This window comes from Amblyomma mixtum, chromosome 7, assembly GCF_055824585.1.
Source record: "Amblyomma mixtum isolate Tamu chromosome 7, ASM5582458v1, whole genome shotgun sequence".
NCBI lineage: Eukaryota > Metazoa > Arthropoda > Arachnida > Ixodida > Ixodidae > Amblyomma > Amblyomma mixtum.
This window is the reverse complement of record NC_143018.1, coordinates 126881132-126901651: the sequence shown is the minus strand read 5'-3', so window position 1 is coordinate 126901651 and position 20520 is coordinate 126881132. Positions and strand designations below refer to the sequence as shown.

The 20520-nt window shown below is 47.3% G+C and overlaps 1 pseudogene; it reads right to left on the bottom strand.

Annotated features, from left to right (window-relative positions):
- Positions 1–20520, bottom strand: part of LOC149337540 (uncharacterized) — a 136986-nt pseudogene that overhangs the window by 56764 nt on the left and 59702 nt on the right.

Sequence of the window (20520 nt, the reverse complement as noted above, 5' to 3'; positions counted from 1 at the left end):
TGATGCCAGTTGCTTCAAATAATATGGGTTCCATGAGGTGATAATTGGTAGTATTTATAGCTGGCATCTGATTGGTAAGCACAGGGGATGAAAATGACTGAACGAATGTGTCGTTAAGTACTTTGGAACAAAGGTGAGGCGGTACTGATTCCCCGGAACTTGTGAGTAGTGATAAGCCGTCCTTATTAGTACTTCCTCGTATAACATTCCAAAAACGCTTTGGATTAGTCTTTAATAATTGTGGAAGAGTAGTGTTCAAAAATGAAAATTTAGCTGACCTTAAGGAAGTATTATAAGACTTTGCCGCTTTTTTGTACGCTAGCCAAGCTGTCGGTTTTGAAGACTGTTTAGCTGAACGGAATAAACGCTTTTTTTTGTTGGATAACCTGTTTAAGTATGTGTTATACCAAGGGGCTTTACTGTTTGTGTAGGCGGTTCGAAGGGGGACGTGTCGGCTGATTAATTCTGAAATATTTTCTTTGAACATGCGCCAGTTAGTTTCTATGGGCCGATCCTGACAGAGCGGCAAAAAAACATCTAAAAATGAGCAGAGTTCACTGTTGATGGTGGTGTAATCAGCTTTGTTATAATCACGAAATTTTCTTTTCTGTCGGCTAATTTTTGTTTGAGTCACAGTTAGCGTGAAGTGTAATATATCATGATCGCTCAGCCCAGGCAGGTGTGAAACCGCGGATAAGTTATCCGCTGATGACGTAAGAATAAGGTCAAGCAGTGATGATGTGTTTTGCGTTACACGTGTGGGAAGACTAACAATCTGTGATAGGCTGAAGTCTGAACAAATGGAAAGAAACAAGTTGGATTCAGCGGACGAAGGGGTAGAAAAGGGATTGTTATGTGACCAGACAATATTCGGAAAATTGAAGTCGCCTAAGAGCAAGATTTCAGCTGCAGGGAAACGGGTGATAATCTGATTTAAGGAATCGTGTAGGTTATCGCAAAATGATGTGTCCGTCGAGGGGGATCGGTAACATGCACCTAGGATTACTTTTTTAAAATTAAGATTTATGCAGCACCAGATTAGCTCAAAATTCGTAGCAATAGGTACTAGAAAGCAGTCAATACACTCATTAATAGCAATTAGGACTCCGCCACCAACTCTGCCTGTTCGGTCACTCCGGAAGACAACATACCGCTTTTCACATTTAAAGAATTCATTATTCGTTATTTTGCTATTTAGCCAGGTTTCTGTTAATACAATGATATCAGCGTTGCAGTCATCGATCATAGCGCATAACTCATCCTTTTTGGGATAAAGACTACGAATGTTCGAGTACAGGAGAGAGTAGTCGAAGCTTTTCGAAGCGCCTCCCCTCTCGTGGTCCTATCTTTTCGATCGCGCGCGACCAGAGCGGAGAGGTCGGTCATGAGCCTCGCTTGAGTTTTCAGTAGTGTTTTCAACTGTGTCTTCAGTTGTGCCTTCAGAGGAATTACCGATTTCGCGGATAGTACCCCGATTCTCGTCATATGTGTAGCACTTTCCACCCAGAAAAAGTTTTTTATACCCAAGTTTGATAGATGTGCTGCCCTTGGATTTACCATACTCTATTAATTTTTTTCTGATATTGCGCGTGGCTTGGCAGAAGTCTCCACTCATTCCTTTTCCTGTATTCTTCAACAGATCACGTTTTGAAAAGACTAGTTCTTTTGTTTTGTAGTTTTGAAAACTTGCTACAAGCGGACGGGTTTTCCCTGTTACGAAACGCCCAATTCTATGCGCGCGGGAAATGTCTGACTGACTGATATCAGTGTTCATGGTATTGCTTATTAAATCAAGAAGTTGTTCCTCCGACTCAGACCACGTTTCTTCTGCGCTGTCAGATATACCATAGAAAACCAGATTGTTCCGCCGAGATCGGTCTTCTCCGTCATCAAGACGGGATCGAAGTGCGATATTTTCATTCTCGAGCCGCTCTACTGTGGCACGCAAAGTGTTCATGTCCTGCTGCCAGTGTTCGAAAACTGATGTCTGATTTTCCACTTTTTGCAATCTTTCTTTTATATCTGACATCGCTTCTGAAACGGATTGCTGCATTAGCTTGAGCTCCGACATACTTTCCAACTTACTTGGTCTGTAGCTTTCGGATTTGTAGTTCCTTCCCTTTGTCACGAGTCTTAGCCGGTGGAGGGTAGACCCGACGAGATAATCTTAAGTGCTGAAGTATGTCGTTATAAGTTAGTAATGGGGTAGGAGGTTCTACGGCATCTGCACTGGGAGCCCGGGGGAGAAATGCTCAGGCTGAGGCATGTGTGCTCTCGTTCCCTGGGGTGCCCTGGTGACCTGGTACCAATATTAAGTGTTTGTGTGTTGGTTGGTAGCCATGGGTGTAGCTATCTTGCAGGATTTTAGCTGCTAGTGGTGCGATCCTGCCCCTGAGGTAATTGCGATTCGCTGTTTGTGAATCTGTAAGAATGTATCCCGAGCTAGTGTGCGTTGCAGCTCAAGCAATCGCCACTTCTTCCGCAGCCAGTATGTCCAGGCTAGCCAGTACTAGTCCGTCCATTGTTTTATTTTGGTGCACTACCGCGACCGCCGTCATTCCCTGCTCGAGACCCGCAGCATCGACATAGAACACGCCCTCGCGCCCGCCGTAGTGCCTTTTCATAGCTGCGGCTCGTGCTTGTCGTCTTGACTGGTGAAAATCGGGGTGAATATTCCTGGGTAGTGGCGCTGCCTTGAATTGTCCTCTCCATGAATGTCGTTTTTAGTGTCTAGCCGTCGGGGACAATTGATGTTTATTAAATCAGTGAGGACTTGTCGGCCAGTCCGACTAGTGGAGAGCCGTACCACCTGCGCCCAAGGTGGGCCTCTATTAACTCGTCTATCGTATTGTGCACTCCCAGTCGTAACAGCCGGTCCGTCGATGTCGCAAGAGGGAGTCCCAGGGCCTTCTTGTAAGCTGTTCTGATTACAACGTCTGGCTTCCTGTTGTCACGCTTCTTGAGGAGGAGGTAGGGTGCTGCGTAGACGACGCGGCTTACGACGAAAGCCTGCACCAGTCGCAGAGTATGTTCTTCTCGCATCTCCGATTTCCGCGTTGTTATCTTGGCGATCATCCTGGCGACTTGCTCGCTCACGAGCCGTAGTTTCTGGAGGGCAAGAAGGTTGTTGCCGTTGTTATTTATGTACAGACCCTGTATCTTCAGGGTCTGAACTTCCTTGATGGGCGAGTTGTCTACGCGGATGTTGATGGTGTCCTGATTATTGCGTTCACGGAAGACTATGAGTTCAGATTTTTCGGGAAAGCACGTTAGTCCACACGCCCGTGCATAATTTTGAACTGTTGTTGCCGCTGTTTGTAGTTGTTCTTCAATCATTCCCATACTTCCCGTGGTTGTCCATGTGGTTATATCATCAGCGTACAGGTCGTGGCGTATGCCCTGTACCTGATTGAGAAAGGGTGGGAGATTTAGGAGGGCAATGTCGATGCTGATTTTCTTGCCAGGTTTAGAGATAAAGTGTACATTGGATGTTTTCCATGCTTGTGGAATGGTGCCGGTACGCCAGCATTCGTTTATGTAATCCCTGAGTTGTTGCAGAGCCTCTGTGCCGAGGTTGGCCAGAAGTCCGACAGTAATTTTGTCTTGTCCCGGGGCTGCGCCTCGGCGTATATCTGCTAGTGCTGCAATGATTTCCTCTAAAGTGAAGACTCTATCTAGGTCTTCATTCGGTTCCCCACTGTACTCCTTATTGTAGGGTTGTGGGTCTCTCTTGGTGCAGATATAGCGACGCGTGAGTTCATCCACGAGTTCGTGACCCGTGCCTTGAAAGCTGTATAGGGTTCGATGCAAATTTCTGTGTTGTTCACTCTTCGCTTTCGCAGGGTCAATTAGGCATCGCAGAAGGTTCCACGTAGCCTTGGTGTCTAGACGGCCTTTGAGGGATTCGCCCTTCGTTAGCCAATTGGTGCGAGCGAGGTCCCATGCGTATTGGTCTGCTTGAATAGTCAGCTTCGCTATTCGAAGTCTTAGTTTCCGATTGTGTCTATTTTTTTCACCGTTTTATAAGACTACGTCTTGCTCCCCATAAGTGTAGGAGGTGGTTGTCAACAGCTGGGTGGTCCTCCGTGGTGGCGAGGGACTTTGTCTTTAAGGTTGAGAATGGAAGCCGCCCAATGGTAATTTGCTCCTATGTAGCTAGTTTGGTGTCCTTCCTGAATGTCTCCCAGTCTGTAATTCTGGCTTGCCCTCGTGGTTTGCTGTGCTTGTTGCTTTCGAAAATGGTCTGCAGCACGTAGGGATCGCTGCCTAGGGTCTCTCCCGTATTGAACCACTCATAGTTGCGGGCATTGCGGACGAGCCTGAGGTCGGGGGAAGTATCCCGTGTTATATGCTAGTGCCGACTCGCGTCGGGTGCTGCGGGTCCGTGAGTAGGGTCAAGGCCATGTCAGCGATGGCGGATGCTAGTTTTCTGCCTTTCGTGTCTTCTCTGGGGTATTCCCATAGTCGGCTAGAAGCATTAAAGTCACCAATTACAGCTAGGGGAGCTTTTTGGGCTTCTCTTAGGGCTTCAAGAAAGATCACGTCAAAGGCTACGCGGTGCTGTTTCGGGCGACTATATATATTGAGTATATAGGGGCCCTTGCTGTTTCTGTGCTGTGGCAGCAGTTTTGTGAAGGTGTATTCAATGTCGCTGTTTAGATTAAGGTCTACAGTGGTTGCCGTGCATGATTTATGGACCAAGATGCATGTCGAGGGATTTGTTTGATTTGTTGTGTATCTTCTCATCTTAGCCTCTATATTCACTTCTTGCAGGGCTATTATTTGCGACATATGGGGATGAGAGTCTATGTATTGTTGTAGTTTGGCATGCACGTGAGCCGTAGCGCAGAATTACCTTCTATGGCAGTTCTTTACATGCGATGTTCAGGTTCTAAGGTAATTGATGAGAATCCAGACAGCGTTTGGATAGAAGGAATTGAAAACAAAAAACACTCGTTACCTGCTCCTTTTCAAGGTCAGTAAGGAATAGGCAGGTACCGGAAGTAACCTAGAAACCTTCACGACCTCCCTTGAGGCAATTCGATCCTTCGGACGTTGAACTCCACATGAAATAGAACACAAATTGTGATTAATTTTGTTTCTGGTGTGTACATAAGGTTACAATTCTCATAAGATCCTAAGACTGAGGTAATACACATGCACTTGTTACTGCCACGATTTCTTTTTTCACCCTCACTATGACTGCGCATGCAATGCGAGAATTCGACTACTGCAGATTCCGAGCGGGGACAATATACTTGCTTGTTTATTAAGCACTTTAATAAAACACAGTGGAACTGCTTTTTGGATCGAGATATGTGAAGCTGTTTTGTAACAAACTGTTCGCAGTAGTGAGATTTTGTGTCCTTTACATTTGACAGAAGAACTGGCACTCTTCACCTCGGGTACACTGTCCACCCTTGCACGTAACACATTAGGCGTTAAAAGGAAAGGTGATCCTCATGGAGCGAATCAGAAAACGATGTCGCTTTGCCACACAACCATGTAAGCATTTGATATCTTAAATGAAATCATAAATCTTAGGTTTATGTGACGTAGTTTCTCTATTGGTCACTTGATTCAGGTGTGCTCTGAGAATTTTCGCATGCCCTTTTTCCCCCAGGGATTATTATGGCAGCCAGGCAGTTCAGGTGATCGTCTTCTACAATACTACGACAGATAGCAATGGCCTGTACACATACGCAGAGAGCATGACAGCCCATCCCAAATTTGACCCCGCGCACTATTACGACGTGGCCTTGCTTAAGGTAAGAGCGTGATATTCGTGTCTTCTCTACCATCAATGCGCCGCAAAACGAAACTGTTTTCTCTCTGGGCGGTTTTGGTCAGTTCGATGATGTATAGAAAATAGAAGTTAAGATTCTAACGAAAAGTAGTGTGTACGTTAGAAGCATAGCAGAAAAATACAAGGACGACACATACTGTAATAATGCGGCAAGCAGGGCTGGTTGCATGATGGTCGCCTTGAAATGAGGTAACTGCGCGCGTCCTATGTCCACTTCTGCTCCTGTTGTAGGTGTGTTCTAGCGCAGTTACCTCATATCCAAGAACGACGACACATCAGATAGGACCATGGAACTGTTTCCAGTGCAGCTCACTGCTGATTCAATAGCATAACCAGAGAATGCAGCACACAAGCTCTTATATATCTGCTACTATTGAGCTTTCTGAGTTTAGCTCCACTCAATAGGAAACTGTTTCCAACAGTCTTAAGTGAGACTAAAACTATTAGCCTATTAATGATCGAAGAGCAATAATGAAGCCGTGAAAAGAACATTTAAGTTGCTCCAGCATCAGCGGCTGCCACATCAGCATCAAGGGTAGACGTGCGGGCTAGTTGGTGATCCATGTTTCCTTAAAACAGCGCAAAAGACAACGACGCACACAGAAGGGACACACACAGGTTTCTCAAGGTTTAGTCTAGAGGCTGTTTTAATGCCTTCTTGCTGTCACGACACTGGCGTAAATATAAAGATTTTTGCACATAACTATGTTTACAAAGCTATGGTAACCCTGTCCTTAAGCACATTAGGCGTAATGAAAGCCTCCCTGAAGTTTCAGGTTAGTGTATAAAATAAAATAGCTTGTTAAAATGTCATAAGTGTTTGTCTTCGAGACATGATGCAGGAAATTCATTCTGCAGCGTTCTTATTATTTTGGAAGCATTCTACATAAAGTACCGTTCACTGTAAAGTGCATCGGAGTTACTCTTACAGAATGCCTCATTTGAGACCTCCTTTTACTTCCCAGGTTTAGCAATGCTATTATAAAATATTTCTGGTTTATTCAGCGCAAGGCTACATAGGCCCCTTTCCGGCTGAAACTAGCAGCATATAATGCGATGACTATGCAACGTCTGAAGTAAGCTTTGTAGTCGCGAGGAACTTTCATAAAGAAGAAAACTGACAATTTTGAGTTCAAAGAATCGTTCTAGTTAACCATGATAACCAACGTACAGCCTAGACACTGTGGCACAGATTCAAAGCAGCACACAAAATTTGTAGGAAATGACAGGGACAAGGCAAGGGAGATAGCATGAACGAAATTTTATCAATAATTTACGCTAATATTCACTGTTCACAAGAAATTTCTACAGCATTTTTTAGAAGCCTGGAGACTTGTTCTGAAGTTTGACTGTATATCTTTGCTGTTCAACGCATTAGTTATCTGAAAATCTAGCATTTGCTTTCCGTAGTTCTAGTTCAGACCAGCTTTCAACTTGAGCGTGAAGAGTCCATAGTCTAGCCCTTTCCTGACATACCTCGCACGCGCCAGCGCTCCCGCGCCACTCCCGACACCTTTCCGTACGGCGTAAAGGCAGCACGTACGTCTTCGTGCAGCACGTTGTGTAGCAACCAGTGAAGTTTAGGTCGAATATCCTGGTTCACCAGGTCAATCACCAGGCAGCGGCTTTCTTTCACCAGCAGCTCACCGACACTTAAAATCTTGGTTAGTGCTTCAGAATCCCTGAAAGTGACTGCCCAGATGTGGCTCACCCGATACGTCCCCGGGGAGGTAACATCGGAGAGCAATGAGTGCTGCGCTAACGAGTACCGGAAATCTTCCACCCGGTATGGGTGTGCACTACAATTGGCGTGTAGAAAAACCGTATCCAAAACAAAATGACTTATAGGCCGTGCTAGTAAAACTACTTGGTAAGACTCTCCTTTTCGCTAGACCTGTTACCACGGCCTGACATGGCCGCTGAAGCCGCTCCTACGGAGCCCGTCATCACACGTCCGTACGCTGTGGCGGCCGTAAGGCGTATCGACTACGTCATAAAGGCACTTTTTTTACACATGGTTTTTATTATATTGAAGCAATGTGCTATTTACATAAATTATGTACAAACCATGAATAAAACATTTACGGAGCAGCACAATGAATAATACGACATACTTAAGCCAAGCACGAGAAAAAAAAATGCCGATGATTACGTTACTTTCTAATGCGAAACTTGAGCGCAGCTCATCAGGTGTTTCAGCTTTTCGATAGATTGAGGGAATGAATTCGAGCAAGACATGTATGTACAATTACGGAGGACTAGTTAATTTTCAAACATATTTCTTCTTCGAGAAACACTCCACTAACAGTTCTTGATTATCATGAAGGAAGCTCTGTGGTCAAAGAAGCAGATGTATATAAGCTCGACTTCCTGCACCAACACCTGGTTCTCAAAGACGAAGTCTATGCAAGTATTTAGCGAGGTTGTCACAGCCGTGGGAGGCGTTACGAGCGAGAGGAACGGGATGTTCTTCCGCATAGGTGGTAAGAAATTCCTGTTTGTCTTTATATGTACATTACAGTCCCCACCTACCCTGCCACCCTGGGCGGTGGCAGTTAATGGTTGATCGCGCCAGTTCTCTTACCGTTGTGAGCGCTAACGCAGGCAGCCCACATCTCTCTCTCATCATCCCACGTACCTATAAGCGCGATTCAGGCGTCCACTGACCCAGGGAGCCAGTCATGCGCACTTCCTTTCCTTACAATTATCGGAATGTAAAACGCTGTCAACGCCAACGCCAATGAACACAACCAACGCCGACGGCCTATGGCTTCAGCGCCGCGTTTCTGGCACAAAATTGTCACTGCCAACGCACACAGCGCACATCTGTCACTACCGCCACGTAGCTTGCAGCACGGTTGAGCTGTCCACTGTTCCAAGAGGACAGTTTTCCGCCTTCCCTGTGCTTTCCAAGCCCCCTCTCCGTTGGTTTCGCAGCTTAAAGCGCCACTAAAGTGTCCACTGCTGTTTACACCGGAAAACGGCGACGGCGACGCTGCGAAACGCAGAAACGGGCGCTAAAGAGCTGCGCTCTAAAACACAACAGCGGGCACCCCATTATTGTGTCATAATAGACACAACTAGGAAATGATACACTATTGTTCTGCGCCACAGAGACAACCGGCGAAGTCTTGGTACTTTTGTATTTTTGCATGTAAAGTATCACTGAGTTCTACCGGCTGAAGTGAAGAAGTGATGTTGCGGCCGCCGCTAAACGATTATGGCTGAAGGAACGCTAATGCTGCTTGCTGGCTTTCGGAACTTCCCCCTGATGTTCTGAATCACTACGCACGCTGTGGTTTGCATGAAAACGCTTTAAAATGACAATTTTCAGAGCGCTGAATTTGTCGCTACTCACAGAGCTCCGTCGCAAAACGCGCTGGCATAAGGCGCAGCGTAGCTTCTCAGTCGGTCTACGGAGCAGCGAAAGCGAAATTTTAGCTCCAACTATGTCTCACTTGTGTTGTTGTCACTTTGTCTCAGTCCCTGTCCCTGTGGTGCCACACCAGTATGAATTCGTACCAACTCGCCCAATTTTCAACCCTTTCCAACTATAAGCCTCGTATAGATTGCCAACACATCGAGAAGCGCTGGGTGATTGACGGCTAAGCAGGTTAAACTTAGGGCGAAATAAAGTGCAACAGTGAAGAAACAGACAGGCAATAGCGCATACCGGCGCTGTGTGCCCTGTTTCTTTTTAAGCATTGGTTAATTGTTTAACGGACAATTTTATTGCGAAAGCAATACTACGGCAGGTGTCCCCTCTTCGCGGTACCGCAGCCTACCCTTCATGGTCGATGCTCGGTCATGTGACTACTGACGTCATACCAGAGCGAGAGATCAGGCACCAAGGCGGCTCTTCAGCGCGCCGCAGCTAGAACTTCGCGGCCGCGACCACCTGCGAACGGCGGCAAGCGATTGACGTCATACAAGTTGCAAGAGCTTGCAGACCTTGCTGCGGTGATGAATGTGTATTGCGGCGTGTGGTATGACGTCATCCACAGACATCCAGGTGCTACCGAGTGTAGAGAAAAATAGCGCCTGCTCGCCGGTTCTTCGGTATTTTCATTTCGTGGGTACACACGGACATTAGCAATGTGCACCACACATAAGCGAAACACATAGCGTAGCCAAGGGGATATTGCTTTCGCAATTACCTAGGATTAACCAAAGCTGAGCCCCAGAATTTTTTTTATTGTTTCATTCTTTTTGCACTGCTGATTCCACATGGCTTGTGCGGGAAGAGAGCAAGCGTTTTCTCGTCGCTACTTTGTTCGTATCATGCGATAATGCTACCTCTGCATAGTTTGGAGGTAACCGCAGTATTTCAGTGCCTTCAGGCATATATCTTTCAAGTTTGTGACGATGGCCTACATTTTTCTTTTCACTTTTCCTTTGTAGTTTGTTTGCCAATGCCTGATTTGAGGGCCAGCGCTAAGTACGATGCGATAACTTAACAACGATCGACTCACCCATTCACACACACTCGAAAGAACCAGAAACTGCATTCATTTTCTATTCAGTTGCAAGATGAGACCCAAGATAACAACGCTTGTCAGCAGATTTTTCATTTGTCTCATGTTTTGGCTTTCAGTTTCAGGGCTGCCCGCTACTTATAAAATGATACTGTACTGGGACACGCGCAGTCTTGACACGTACAGCGCTTGTTCCAGTGTCGTAAATTATATACCTGTGTCAAATCTCGCGTTGCAAAGCAGATTACCTCGTTTATCCTTATCCTACCAGCATAAACAGTGTCTTCTCATCTCAGCTGGAGTGAAATTCGCCATCAGACAGTGTTCCCAGCCAAAACCTGGCCGAAAAAGGTACTGGTTTCATCTTGGAAGAAGCCGGAGGAAACTGTTTTTTGCAATGGGTCTCATTTTCTTGTATTTTGATTTCTTCATAGCTGTCCATGCCTTCATTTCATGCATTCGGCTATCGACAACGCTGTAAATTCGTTCTTTTGGTGTCTTGAATTTTTTTTTTCAGTCCACTCTTGTGTGGATTCCAAGCCTGTGCCATGTTTTTTGTATAAATATACAAAAATAAAATTCATCCAGATTATTTCAATCCTTTCACGAAATTCAAATAAATGAAAAGCATTCATGACATTTTCGAAATCCTAAATAATTATGTGAAGTAACCATGAGTCTCGGTGGAACCGTTATATCTATTCTAAACATTTGAACAAATATTTCTAATTCTGGACACTATTCAAAGAAAGAGCTTGAGCTATTTGTGCAAACGTTCGGCAAGTCGTGCAATCTAAGGGGGTCGCAGGCGTCTCATTGTATTGTTACACTGTCTTTCGTATACGGCAGCATTCTGCGGTACCTGCTAATACGGGTTGATAAGCAATCTAGAAAGATTGAAAGACGTGGTGATCAATGCACAATATTCCCGTAGAGTCGTGCAGGTTAGACCGCTGCCACAAGAATACTAACCGAATTGAAATTTTGACGCATGGAAGAAACCAAATAAATTGGATAACATGGATTACCTATATAAATAAGGTAACAAGCATTCATCCCTTAACTGCAGGCAAATATATTGTAGCGCCACCGCTTCGGCACGGGGAAGACGACGAAGCGGTGGGCACGTGCAGGAGAACGCGGCTCGCGCAGATGAGAACGCTCTGGACTTAGGCCTCGCTGGACGCTGCCGCCGCTGCTCTGTCGCTACCTCTTCTCAGGCAGTCTCAAATAAACGTGGCCGTGGTCGCCTCCTGGGCGACCTCAACACTGGCCTCCACATCGTGGTGACCCGGAGAGCCGCGCCTTCTATCCCAGCGGCGTCCCAGCATGGCAGGCTGGCAAGACCTGGATTTCAACCCCCCGCTTCCAGCGTTCCGGCCTGCAGGCGTCGGCAGGTGGTCCGCCCAACTGGAGGCTGCCATGTACTTGAACGGCATTACCATCCAGCCGTTTAAACACGCAGTCCTTTGCGACATTCTCCCGCCTGACCTCCTCTGCCGACTCGCCTGCCCTGCCTCGGGATGCCGGCCCTACGACGAGTTGCGCGCTGCCGTCCTCGTCTACTACGGCGCATCATACTACCCGCTGCCGCTCCATGATGAGGCGGACATGCTTTCGCCACCGCCAGCGCCTGCGCCCGCACCAGCATCGCACTCGCCTTCGGCTGCATCCTCGAGAAACAGCACGCCGCAACCGTCACTGGCCAGTACTCTTCCGCCCCAGTCCAGCGTCTCCGGCCCGGTTGCTTTAACAACGACCGCACCCTCGAATTCCTGCCCTCTCGCCAAGGACCTGGCTCAAGACGAGTGGCAGCCACCCGAGCTTCTCGACCCTTCACGTCTGCAGCTGTGGCCGTTCCGCCCGCACAGCCCTATCTTTTGGTTTCTGCAAGTGGACGCTCAGCTACACGTGAACGGCGTCCGATCACAGATCTGGCGGTACCTCCTCGTGAAAAGGTAGTTGCCCGCCGATCTCTTTACCCAGCTTGACCTTTCGCCGCCGGGTGAACACCCTTACGATGACTTGAAGGACGCCTTCTTCAAGTTTTTCGGCGCAAACCTTCTCCGCCCTGCATCCCACACGGTACAACAAGCTTCGGCTCTAGACGACGATCCACGTGCGAGCACCCGTCCGACGGCTCCTGCTCAGCCCTGCTTGCCAGCTGTGGTGCCTGCCTTGGGACCACCACCAGAAGAGGTCTCTCTCGCCACGTGCCCCACCTCTTCGGAAAGTAACTCGACCTGCGCCGCAGCCCCGCTCCTCGTCACATGTTCGCCTGTCCCCTCATGCCTCTCTCCGGTGAGCCCATCTGTCCTTCCTGTCGCGGGGCACGCATGCACGCCACACCAGGACCCTGTCGCTGCTAATGCGCAACCCGCACTGCTTCCCACGGCTCCCTGGTCATCTGGCGGCTTCGCAAGTGACTCTGCCTCTGCGCCAAACGAGACAGTCACCGGAGGTGGCATGCATGCGACATGGACGCGCCTCAGCGGGCCCCCTCCAGCACCGCCTGTCGTAGCAGCACCAGCGCATCCTGTTTCTTCCGACGCTCACGTGCCGGATTTGCGCCCTACTCCTGCATCCACCGCTGCCACTACCCAAGCAGTCCCGGCTTTCCAATCAGATGGCAGCCGCCCGTTGCTCACTCCGCCTTCGCCTGCCATGCCGTTGCTTCGCCGCCACGAGCGACTACGCCATCGCCTCCGCTTCTACCACTGCTGCTGTATCAGGCGGCGCCTACTACCCCGCCGGCTGGGGCGACGCACTTCACACGCTCGGACATCTGTACGTGGTTGATGTTCAGGCCATCCTCGAGCCCACTGCCACCACTACTAGTTTCTCTGAAGACTGCTTTACGACCATCTCGTCGACGCTTACTGGGTGACTTTTCATGTCCGCTGCCCCTGTCCTCGCCTTCCGCTTTCTGCCTCCCTCGCCCATTGCGAAACAGCCAGGCTCGACCGCCTGAGCTTTGTTCTCCAGCCTGACTGCCTTCCCGGACTACCGAGCTGACCTCACCGGCCTTTCGTTCCCAGTTTATATTTTTCTTTTGTTCCACCTTCTCCTCTCGTGTTTTCTGTCCCTTTCGCACAAACCGGTCGTTCGTGCTGGGTGGGGGCCTCTGTAGCGCCACCGCTTCGGCACGGGGAAGACGACGAAGCGGTGGGCACGTGCAGGAGAACGCGGCTCGCGCAGAAGAGAACGCTCTGGACTTCGGCCTCGCCGGACGCTGCCGCCGCTGCTCTGTCGCTACCTCTGTCACGTCCGGGTCACCACTGTTGAAGATTTGCGGGGTCGCAGCGGAGCACCAGAGAGAGACGACCAGCGTGGCAGGCTTCTAGTTCCGAACTGCCCGTGCCGGGCGTGCGCCCCGAGCACGCGCTGTCCATCTTTATTTTTTTCTAGCGCGCGCTGTAACGCCGATCTTAGCGCCGGCGCTTTATAGCGTCGCCGGGCGCTTTAATATCAAACAAACTAGCAGCCCTTGCAAGCTACTCGAACACGTAATCTACTCTAATCTTACCCCATTCCTGGAATGCAACTTCTATGCTGGCTGCCAACATAGATTCTGGAACTTCTCCTGTCAAACGCAACTCATATCTAACCAACCACCTTGTCTAAACCCGTGATAAGAGAAAAAACCATTGATTCCATTCTTCTTGACTTTGCTGAAGCTTTTGAAAACGTTTCACATAATTTATTCCTCCTGACATTCAGCGGTCTTAATATTCACCCTAATGTACTTGTCTGGATTGAATGTTTCTTATATAATCGGTCATAATATGTCTGCTAACGATTTTGAGCCCTCGACACTTTCAGTAACCTTTGGTGTGCGGTAGGACTCCGTATGAAGGTCGCTTCTGCTTTTTTCATCATGATGCAAAAGTCGGAGGGCAACGCTCAGTGCTTCCAAATATAATTTAATGAGGATTTAGTAGAGCAGAACGTTGGGCGAATTGGTGTAGCGACATATGCAAGAAAAATTTACGCAGAATAACACCAGACGGAGGGAGAAACACGTAAAGACACATGAGCGCAAATCTCGCGTCATTGTGGTGACCACGGGATATATACTTATTCTGTCAATTACACGAAACTAATATTAGTCGATTTATATAAATATATAGGGATCCATTTAACGCGCGATCTCGCATAGAACAAGAATGTTTATTTGGAGGCTTCTGCGTCGCAATTTTTCACCTGCTCCACCTCACCTTAAACATACTTTGCAAATCTCTTGTTGGAGCAAGGAGGACCGCACAGCCGTTTACTGAAGCGAAGATAGCCGAGCAGCAGCGTTAATTCGAGACAAAGAAGACGCTCAGCTACGCGCGAAGAAATTAGGTTCGGTAGCAAGATGGCGCCGGCAAAGTCGCATTATTTTTAAGGAACGAAACAGCGCAACTAAAACGAAGGACCACAGAAAGAGAGACACGAACACGCGCTGTTCTTCTGGTCCTTCGTTTTAGTTGCGCTGTTTCGTTCTTTAAAGATGGAATGTCAACTCGCCCACTATGCTATGTTGCTACAAGTCTCAGCAGTGTGGCATTGCCCCCTCCCTTCCAAGACGCATCGACTCGATGCCTCACGTGCGGAGAAGACAATAGACGAGACAAACACCTTAGCGCTGTGCTTGTCTCGACTCTTCTCGTCCGTCAACTGGCGCACTGTTTTTCAGTATGGAACTACTGAAGTTAGATGCTGGCAACGTGAAAAAGTATCTGAAAAGGATAAAAATGGCCAGGGGTAGACGCATCGAAAAGTTACTTGTTTTAAGTAGGATTGTCCATTTCTGGTTAATTAATTTAAAAACTGACGCATTTGTATTCCTAGCTGCCAGAAGCACTGAAGTTTGATGCCTACGTGAAACCAATATGCCTTCCTAAGCGCAAGATTAAAGTTCAGGGAAAGAAGCTGTTCGGGGCTGGCTGGGGCATCACAAGTTTAGGTAAGCAACCATTCCTTCAGGTACGTTGAGGAAAAAATACCAAGAAATAATTTTTGGCGTATTCTTTCACCAACTTCATGAGTCGGAATGTTTTGGTTTCTACTCGGACAGCTGCGCTTATCGAGCAATTACTACACTATGCTGAAGGAACGCACGTGACAATATTATCAACCCCGGGCAGAAAAGTGAATGTCGTGGTGTTACTACTGTCTCTGCAATGGGGTGTCGATTACTGTAATTATTAAAAGCACGAAATAATATGGAAATTTACGCTGCGCCGCCACTGCAGTGCGCTGTGCACATGACCACGTGCCAGAGTTAGGAGTGCATCATGTTGTCTTTTATGCGAAGCATATTACTAGAGCTACACTACAGCCCGTCGAGCACGGCGGTGGAGCTACCATTGATCTTTAGCGTGACCACGTGACACCACGTGACAACATGACGTCACAGCAGAGGAGAGATCGGCTGCCGGCTCGCGCGGTCGGCCGCGGCGGTGGAGGCTCCACATCAGAGGCGCGGCGGCTGACCACGTGACAACAAGACGTCACAGCAGAGGAGAGATGGGCTGTCGGCTCGCGCGGTCGGCCGCGGCGGTGGAGGCTCCACATCACAGGCGCTGCAGCTGCCCAGGTGACGCTACAGCAGCGGTATAAAGCTGAGCTAGCCTCTCTCTCCGGGCACTTACGAGGCGGCCAGGTGTTGGGATGCCGCCTAGAAGCAGGGCTGATTGGAACGAGAAGCGAAAGCTTCAGCGTGCCACAGAGACCGATGAAGAGCGGGATGAACGTCAACCAAAGAAAGCCATGTATTACCAAGCCTAGCCATCAATCTGCTTCGCATCTGACTAGGCTTAACCTTAGCTAAGCCTCAGCCATTTTATTTTTTTCTAAATCTGAAAGACGTCTGTGCTAGTTTTCTGCGCAACCTGCGGCGGTTCAGAGGAGCAGCTGTGCTCATTTTGAGTTAGCCGAACTTACTTCCGTCGTGTCACCATTGGAAGCCAGTACCCTAATCGTTTCGTCATCCTTACGCAGCAGATATTTGCCTAGGACCTTTACAGCTGAGAGCACACACAACTTACCCTATAAAGGCGGATCGCTCCCAACCTAAAATTAGTTTCCCCTCAAAAATTTTGTCTAGCCTTTGAAAACGGCGCTGCCATCAGCCCGTCTCTTTCAGCTACGTGTGATACTGTCACGTTGTAGTGACGGCAGTCCAGCGGTCAGGAAGACAGCACCACGATTTGCAAACGATGCTCTTTATTTGGGCTGACTTGCGCCCGCAAAAGAACTAAACAGCACGGCAGCGGCGTGGAAAGAGAAGTTTATTTTTTTCTATGTCAATAAAAATACACAATGCAAAAAACTGCTCTACTCAATGGTCTATACATTCAAGCACATGCATAGCGACGCAGCACTGAGCACGTCAGTAGGGCAGTAATGAGGCCGGCACTCGACCGCCGCGCAGGACGATGAAGTATGTTGATTATTTGCGCAAAACCTCAGCCTCGCTCATTGACAGTGCATCCGCGTATGCTTGCTCAAAGAGGCGCGGGCGAAGGCGCTGCAACATTGGAAACATCGCTCTTTGCGGACGGCTATGTAAGCAAGCCACTCCACGCTGCCGCCACAAAACGAACATGCCGACACACAAGAGCATATTTACAAACGCTTCACGTGAACTATTGCGCGATTTCAGGCGGGTTACGAACATGCGTGACACTAGCACCCAAAAGGTGCGCACCACTACACAGTCGAACATTGCGTGCTGCAGTGTTACGGCAGTGGCGTAAGCAACAAACGTGCTTGTCAGTCGTCAAACTACGCATACCCGACGCCCGCGACATCGCTCAATTTAAAGCCGGCAAGGAAACTTCGAAATAACAGGTCAAGATTATCTAGAGTAATCTGGAAAACAGCACAGTGCCGTGCAAAATACATTTCTCCTGCGCGCTACTTCTGCAATTAACTAGGACTTTTTTTCAGCTATTTTAAAAATTATTTTAAATGTGTTAATTACAGGGGACACATCCAATTCACAGCTCCTGTACGCCGAACTTCATGCGATGACAGACACTTTATGTCTTGAGAGGAGCAGAGGACTCGTTTTCCAGCCCTTGGGTAGGAGGATCGTTGTTGGTCCAGCAATTTGCACTGATGAAACAAAATCGACCTGTAGGGTAAGTGCGATGAGCGTCCCAATTTGAAGGGAGGAAATGCGGCACATTACGCTGGAGACATCTTCCTGCATGCGGGACCGGAATAAAATATAATGAATTGTCAGCATTTCTCTTAAAGCGCAGAAAACTTCGATAAGTTAGTATGCCATCTGAGGTGCCAGTTTTAGAAGGAATTATTGCAACATTTTACAAATGAAAGCTCAAACATGCAAGATTACATTTCCATCCGCAAAGAGATGGACATCGCTACGTATGCTTTCCCTACGGCCCCTCGATATGATTAGTCTGCACAACGCTTTACTGGAAAAACAGCGCATCTCTAAGAAGTGACGTGACACCATACTTTTGTAACTCCGATCCACTGCGTCCCACTTGTAAAAGTTTATCACCTCAAGAACATAGTTTGTTAGCCGTATTACCAACCCTTGGTTCATTGCTCGTTTTCTCCCCAATTTCAAATTCTATTCTTTAAAGCACAATGTTCTTGCTATTTATTTATTTATTTATGCCATACTGCAGACCGCGAGGCCCTAACAGGAGTGGATACATGTTATGTTCAATTGCTATAAAATAGGAACAATTTTTCACTCAGAAATATACAGGATTGTTTAAATCAATGTAACTGCCTTTAATCTAGAATTTCATGCCTTGTTTTTCTGCTGCATTTTTAATTTATTCATTCTGGCTATAAATCTATGTATATGTGGCCTGTTTGGGTAGTATTCTTGGAATTTATGTATGTATCTTTCATTTGCCCTGCATATTCTTTGAATTGTCTCTCACTTCAGAATGCCCACCATGGATGAATAGGTGCCTTTTTTAGACATTTTACATTGCCTTGTAAGCACTGGCTGCTGCTGCTATGTAAAACGTCTCGTCCAAACTCGATCGTATCTTTAGCCTACAGAACGTTCCAGTGTATAGCTGTTAAATAAATGAAGTTAATTGAATTAAAAAACTCAAATACATGCACAAAGAGAAATTAAATATCAGGCGCGCTGTTCACAGGACAATTAACCTTTTCTCTATTTTTTTTCCCTTTAAAGGGGGACTCTGGCGGACCGTTATGGCTCCAAGGTGACGACGGAAAAGCAGTGCTAGTGGGAGTAACTTCGCTTGGTGCCAACTGCACACGAGGAAGAAATATATATAGCATTTATACAAGAGTATCTGCCTATATGCCTTGGATAAAAAAGGCACTCGCTGATCCAAATCAATGGAGGCAGCTTCTCACAGATCAGATCTTTGAAATAAGCTAACGCTTTTCCGCACTGTAACAAAGCTGCGTGCCAATAAATCATCTGTTGCTTTCAGCCCTCATGCATTGAACCAGTTTCATAGACTTCAATATCTTCACTAAAACCTATATTTTCTGCTTTTATACTACATGCATCAAGAACTGTTGTGCTAACAATTGGTGTTATTATATGATCGAATAATTACAAATCTGAAGTAAAACAATCATGGAGTGCATCTTTACCACAGTGTTAAAGAAAAAAATTCCACGGCTTTTAGGTCGCCTAGGTTGCCTCCTATTGTGTCTACAATGAGTGCACAATGTTCTAATTCCCATTTTCCCGCCAAATCTGCGTTTGGGACCGGTTCCATTGCCCATATATGACATGCATGAGTTATCGCCTTCTATAATGTTCGAGTACTCTCATTTGGTTTGTAATATGAGATTGTACGAACTGGACCCACCAATCCGCCTGATTTGATTTTCTAGGGTGGGTCTCCTGCCAAAATGTTGATGTCCTTTGTGATATCTGAGGTCTTCAGATATGAAATTTGGCAGTGTCCTATGACCGATGGTCACGTGGAGTTGATGAGGTCCCGACCCGCTGATACTCGTTCATTGGTCGCAGGTAGCCTCATCCCACTACAGAGGTCAATACCAGGGCCAGAAAATGCTGCGGAAGCCAGTTAACACCTCCCTCTCCTAGAAACTTCGCCTAATTGATCGGGGAGGACGACTAGCTCCCCGGGCTGACTTTGCGTATAGTTCCGCACGCGAAAGAAACTTGTTCGGAGCGCGCTCTCGTGCTTTAGAGAAAGAGCAGCTCGTTTGGCAGGCTTAAGCTCACGCAAAAGCGCTCTGTTCTCATTAAGCCTTCTTTTTGTTTAGAGTGAATAACCTCGCGGTATATGAAGCGGAAAATGAAGTAGGAACTGTCATATATATACATAAGAAATACATGAACCCGTTGTAGCTTACAACAATTTAAAGACGTTTCGGCCGCGGGACCTTCATCGTTTTTTTTTCTTCGTTTTTTTTTTTCGGTGAAGGCCGGTCCCGCGGCCGAAACGTCATTAAATTGTTCTAAGCTACAAACGTCTTCATATATTTTTTGCGTATATTTCGAACTGAGATCAAGCACGTTTTCTCAAAATATATAAATTGCAATGGGTTTTTCGGGCACAAAGCACAAAGCGCAGAACGGAGTTCACCGACAGTCAGCGGTTCCAGCAGCACCAACAGGAAGCACGCGCTCGCCGAGAGCAGTCCCGCTGCCACGTGGACACTTCTTCGTCATTACAATGGCCACCGGCGAAGGAGGAGCCATCCTGGCAACTCAAGGTGTGCTACCCATCACGGGTTCGTTGTAAGGCTTGAGGCGGCTAATGTGAACGGTTTCACGGCCATGGCGGCGGTGGTCAGAGGGGGGTGTCAACGGCAGGGTGTCGAACCGGAATTTTTTCGGGTTCGGTTCAGGTTCGGGTTCACGCATTTCGGGTTCAGCTCCGGGTTCGGCTCCGGAGCGACATTCCGTTCCGGTTCGAACCGCTCCGGATAGCGTCGAACCGGTTCAAACGGGTTCAAACGGGTTCAGACTATAAAAAATTCTGAACGAAGTTTTTATTCAACCTTGCTTTGTTGTTTACTTTTCTTTATGATATCAGCATAAAAAACAGCACTGCAAAATTTGCTCAATGCGAGATGTTTTACTGTCCGCGGCAAAAAGATTTAAATTAACGCAAGTGCCGCGAAATCAAAAGAACTCATAATTAGTGTACACCGGCTACGTATACTAGACTCTATCTGATGAGTTACATGAAAAGAAAAGCTGATGGATTTTCATCTACAAAACATTTCAGCTTCAGCAGT